The sequence below is a fragment of the Neodiprion pinetum genome, chromosome 3 (genome assembly GCF_021155775.2).
Source record: "Neodiprion pinetum isolate iyNeoPine1 chromosome 3, iyNeoPine1.2, whole genome shotgun sequence".
In the NCBI taxonomy this organism is placed as follows: Eukaryota; Metazoa; Arthropoda; class Insecta; order Hymenoptera; family Diprionidae; genus Neodiprion; species Neodiprion pinetum.
This window is the reverse complement of record NC_060234.1, coordinates 24,913,601-24,919,905: the sequence shown is the minus strand read 5'-3', so window position 1 is coordinate 24,919,905 and position 6,305 is coordinate 24,913,601.

Below are 6,305 nucleotides of genomic sequence, written 5' to 3'. Positions count from 1 at the left end.
CTAAAATTTACAAATATTTTTTGGCTGCTTATTAATATTCAAATTGTCTATTGTGTTGAATTAAAATAACATCGAAATGATCAAAATTTAGAACGGCTTTAGTTTGTCAAAATTTACGCGTTATATTCTCCCAAATACTTACGCAAATTTATGTACATAATCAACAAGAATCATTCGGCTCTTCGAACTTTCGTGATTCGATCATTCAGGCATGAAGACAAATTTCTAGTTCTGGCTTATTACAGTGCTATACGATTTCAATTTTTTACCACTCTGGGTATGAAATAAAAATATATGTTGCAACTCTAACCAGATAATCTAGCTAGACCGTGTTACTGTTCCTTTGAACACAACTACTCGTACTCTATTTTTTGTGACTGTTGTAATAATTTCATGTTCGTATATGACGATAAAGCGACACGTAGTAACAAAATTTCCCGAATAAAATAAAAAGATTAATATCGAATTTATCAGTAAGTATATCGTACTGACAACTATGTAATTTCCCTATTATACATAGCTGCTTGTATGTACCATATTTTCACGTCATACTAAAAATATATCAAAGTTGATACAACGGCGACCATTTTATTATAATTTCCTGCATAAGTAACTGTGCCGAAAGGAAGTTTTCAATCAGACATTGGCGATAATAATGGTCGAACGGAATTTTTAACATTTGGAATGCTGATATGCGTCACCCGGAGATAGGTTGTGATCACTTGTGATTATAAACATACAAATTAGGCCGAACGTTGATCTTATATCATTACGTACCGTGTTTCCAAGCTCATTAGGTAACAAGTCAAATCGGGTATTCAGGGGTTGAAGTTCACGCGGATCATTAGGTACAAAGTAGCGAACGTCCAGAGAAGGAAACGGCTGGTTTCGAAGAGCAGAGCGTTAGTTCGGCGCACGAGAGGACTGACCGTACGTCTCGTAATAATCATGACGAAACTAATTTGCAAGAAGGATCATTGAAGAGGGCTGTCGGCCTTGCGGACCCCCGTCGATGAATATGTCGCGCACTTCGTTGGGAGGCAAAGACGATATTCCCACGGTGAGAGATCGCGAATCCGCGTTAGCACAGTTGGTGCAGAAGTACCAAGGAGCAGCTGGAGAATTGCGCGGCACGCTGAGTCCGCAGCAAGGACGAGGTCGCCATTTTATATATAAATACACCAACAATTATTATCGCAGCGTGAGCTGGGTGTGCCTTGGTAGCTACTGCAGCGGCATCGGCATCGGCATCGGCATCGGCAACAGCAGCAGCTGAGAAAATGGAACGGGGTTCATGGTCTGCTCAAGATCAAGGGGAGAAGCAAAACGAAGCTGCAGCCTGAAACTCGTTATCTTCGTCCTTCGTGTACTCGTATACGCCGCGGAATACCGCGGCTGGTCGTTATTTTCGTCAGAGCCAGAAGTCAGCCAGATCTGAGAGCCAGATATCAATTGTGCGCACACTCCGTAAGCGCAGTCATTAGCCGTGGGAATCCTATTAGTTTCGGTTTCGATTTCCGTCCGTCATCCACCGGCGAAATCGGTTCGGTCAAAATCCGGACGAGGAATAAAGATTTCGCGCTCATCTTGTCGTACCTTCGAATCACCGGCCCAGCCGCGACTTTGGGCCCCGAAGGGCCCGTCGACTCGCCGCGACAAGGACCGGTTCGAGTGCCCGCCCTGTTCCTCGAAATATCTTCTTCGCTAAGCGGGGTTCCTTGGCGGCGGCGGCAAGTAATGCAACTGGGCTGCGATTAGAAGTCGTTCTGTAATCGGCGAGTCGGCACGTCGCCACGATACGTACCTCCATTAGAATTAAGCGAATGAGAATGCACGGGGCGTGCGTCCTAATTGGCATCTCCTATCGAACCTTTTTCGTCTGGAACGAAACGCGGCGAGTCGATCGTTCGATCGATCGTCGCGGTTGGCACGGGCTTCGCGCGATCTTCTTGCCAACTTTCGGTGAAATCGAGCGATGGATTCGAGGCCGGTGATCAATTCGGTGAACAGGAGCTGACGAATGGCGTAAAAACTGTAAAAGGGGAGCCGAAGAGTTCGAAATTACTATTGGCGACGCCTCGATGCTCCGTGAACAGCGCGGTCTGGATTTCTTCAAGGACGCCTGCTGGGGTGAATCACCTTTTGTTTCTCATCTACGAGGAATTACCTACCCGCCCGGGAATTTATAAGCCAATACTCGCGTTGGTTGTACACACGTAGCGATATACTCGCTCAAGTTGAGCCCTGGTCGGCAGCTGGACATTAAATAATTCTGTTACGTTCTAACGGCGCTTAAACGGCGAGTTCAAGTCATGACCAAGAGCAAAAATACATAGTGAGCGGGGTCTGAACGGGTCTCGGACGATGCTCTGTGCGGATCATGTGCCAACCCAAGAGATGCTACGGATATAACGGATATGCTGGTTTTCTCTTGATGGTTAAGATCGACGAAAAACGGGTGGAGCTGCATCCCGCAGGTGTAAGTAGATAATGGGAGTCATTAGCCGAGGAAACAAAGTGCAGGGAAAAACCTGCACCGATACAAGTAGTTTCAGTATCGAGTTAATTACTAGACGTAAATTCGAGCAGGACTTTCGATAATTCGATAGTTGTTTTCTTACTTAAACTGTTTCATTTTTTCTCCCTTTACAACAACGTCGCTTCAGTGTTTATAATCCCGGGTGCAGAATGGGCATGAGGTGTACAAGCCCATGGTTATAGCTGCCGAACGCGAATATGCAGAGGTGACTGCTTATGGTTTTCTAGAATCAAGTAGCGAAGGTTACGAACGGTTTAGCGCTGAGGTATTGTCCCAAGGAGTAGTCGATCACACGTGAAGTCTGGTATTCATCTCGGTTATTAAAGTCATCGGGCTCATTAAACTTACTTCAAGCTGTGTTGCGTCACTTCAAATCATTCGAAATCTTTGGAACTTGAGCTTGAAGTCGGTTGGAGTCATGCTACTGTTTTTGATGCCACGTGAATTGTCTTGTCGACATTAAGAATCACAGAGTCAATTGATGGCATTTGGAACTGCATAGTTTCTCAAACTTTCATATAACGAGATGCGTTGAATTTGCTGCAAGTTTTTCGAATCTGTTCGGTGGACACAAGTTCCAACGTTTTTTGTACTCATCGTTTATGTTTCCGGAAGTAATTTGAAGCTGTTGTGGAACTACGTTCCATTTCAGAATGGTCTATCCTTTAATCCCAAGGCTTACCTTACACTATCGAAATTATCGTATCCCCTCCTTACTAATCAGGATTTGAGCTCATCTTCACGTTTCCTGTAGTTACTGAACTCACTTGAATCCACGGATCCGTCGTCTGAAATCTTACAGCTTTGAAGTAGGCTGAAAGTACGTTCCGCATACCCTAAAATGTTTAAACCATCATGCGACCCCCTTGATGGCGACTGGGATCCTTTGAAATATCGTAGTTTCATTAAAATGAGAAAATGAAGTCGAGGCGGCACTGTCAGCTTTTCTCTTGTCGTACACCGCATGCACGTGCCGGTAAAAGTTTGTCCGTCGTGACGGAAGCTTGCGGGGGCGGCGAGTCAATGATGAGGCTTTTATCGGTTCTTCGAGGTGCAAAACAGCCTTGTTGGTTTGTCGTACATTGCGTAAACCGAGGTAAAGGGCCAGCTGCCCAGCCTCTCATCTCTCCGGAGACGCGTAGGCCTCGGACGTGGGCGAGGAATAGCAAGTAACGCGGTAACAATGGCGGAATAACTCGATGATGCCTATCCACCAGGGTTTGCCAAACGTCCAGCGATGGCGCATCCTCTGATCATCCGACCGTCGAGGCGGGAGAGAAATCAATACGCCAATTAGCACTGATTGTGAAGTTCGAGGAGGTCGGCTATCTGCAAGTAATGCAGAAGCTCGGGATGAAGACAAGTTTGGAATTGAGATGATCAAGCACGAAGCTGCTCGTTGCCTTCGCTAGTCGCCGAGCCCGCTCACCTCTAGATGTAATTGCAGGGTGCTTGGATATTTTTTATCGTCTCATGCACCGTCACGTTGACCGAAGACTTCTCATCTTATTGTTGTCTGGTGTTCTCCGGGGCTTTATGATGAAAAAGCTTGTTGAACGGCAAGAGATGGACTTTCGAGAAATTCATATGGAAATGAACAGTAGGCAATAACAGTCGTGCGTTTGTCGGTTGCGTCCGCGAAGCCTCGTAACTGGAGAACCACCTCAAGTGTGAATACAAGTTTGGAAAAAAAAAAGAAACTGCTTTTTCTCACCAACGCATTAAAGACCGTCCAATTTTGTCAAACAGGTACTCATCCCGGCTAAGTTATCAGTTGCTTTCTGGTATTGAAATAAAACGATGACCAACTTCTGCAGGATCTTGTAATTGCGGATAGCGGCAATGCGAGTGGAGATTTTGCGTACAAAATGTGCGCAGTGAATATTCAATCAACAAGAATTATTGCAGCTAGTGATAACCGTGGTGGAGCTGCGTCGTTATCTTATTCGAGAAATTTTTCATGTAAATGGTTTAGTCGTTACGTGTATGTGTGTGTGTGTGTGTACGAGGCAATTTCAACGCTATAAGGCATATGGCTGCTGCAGATGCTAAAGAATGCCGTACTTAATCTACAAACTGAGATAATGTAAGGCCACGGCAGTATTGTGAATTTCATCGTGTGAATGCGACGCTGAGACGCAGACTAACTACGCGATAAAACCAAATGCCGTGAGAGAGAAGGAGACAGAGAGAGGGAGGGAGGGAGAGATCGTTTTTCGCGTACTGAGCGACGCTACAGGTATTAAATTATTGCTCTTCTCAGGCACCTTGGTGTTTGAGCCGGTGTGGGGAAAATATGCGACGAAAAAAAAAAAGATTAAAAATTATGGTAATCACATTTCAGCCGACGTTTATGGGGCGTTGGTCAAGGCTGCAGCGCTATTGTTTGAAACACGCGCTGTAACGAGAAGAGGGATTAAAGAGAGACTCGGACAGTACTGGGAGTCAATTTTGCATTATATTCTTCAATTATTTCTGGACGCTGTCCAATCTTTTATATTCATGATGAACGCGAAGAGAGAAGAGAATACTCGAGGACCGTAATAGCGTCGTAGCTTCTGCTGCAGCTCCGAAGGGTATATCAGAAGAGAGTGCATATTCGATCAGTATGCTAATTAACAATATTTAAATGCACGGTCGCGTCTTTTTCGCGATATTATTATCATAAAAACATGGTCTTCTGCGTCTCGGGTTCGGTGACAATCCTTATAAACTTTTGACATTATACAGTCGATTGTTATATGTCTTCCTTCGAAAATTAACATCCTTGCCTGAAACGGCGTCATAGCCAGTCTTTGTTTCCTCACAAGCGTATATGGTGTCCGATTCTCTATTAGAGCCGTTGAACCCGCAATTAGCAGGTGATTAATTCATGAGAAACAAAAATAGCGATGTGAGAAAAGATGCATGAATCGAAATTACCCAATCGTCTCTGCTTACTTGAACTATAGAAACTGCTTTTCGAAAAGTTTGCGACTACCAATGGTATGCTGTAATTACGAGAGTCACTCGAACGGAGACATATCTTCTTCATGTATTCTTAGCAGGCATTCGAGCAAATAAATGTAATCGATGATTCACCGATCGGCTGCCATATTACATGGAACCTCTCGACTCGGTTACCCGTCACGGGTAAAATAACACGGCTCCACGAGCTGCTGTTCGAAGTTACGCAGAAATACGAAACCTGCCACTGGTGTGTACAGGTATGTCGCGTAACCGAAATACGGAGAAGTATTTACAGCCTCAAGCACATTGCTCGATGAATGAAACGTATGCTTGAACGTTCGACATTCGACGAAACTCGTTTTTGCATATTTAGCAAAGACACTTCTAGGCATTTCACGATATTCCGGGCTCGGCTCGAATTCCTGCTGCATGATATTTCTCGCATTCTTGCCTTTGCTGCTATGGCGTCGATCGATTCCTGATTGCATTATCTATGCGTCTACGTATCCATATACACTTTTATTACCGAGAGCAAACGGTGGAACTTAGGAGGCTGAGTGACCGACCGCGCCTGCGCAAGATAATTGGACTCTATTGGCTGGCGAGATTGTACCGCGGAAATATTTTCGTCTGCAAGGCAGGGGAGCCAACTTAAACGAAACTGGGCATGAGATGTCAAACTTTTCCTCGTCAGTACCCCGGCTAGTTAACTGTAAAAAGTTGCTTTCTCTTTCCGAATCACTCGATGAACTATTCGAGATTGGCCTAACCTAATAGAAAATATTACATCTCCCATTACATAACCTCCATAAGCCGC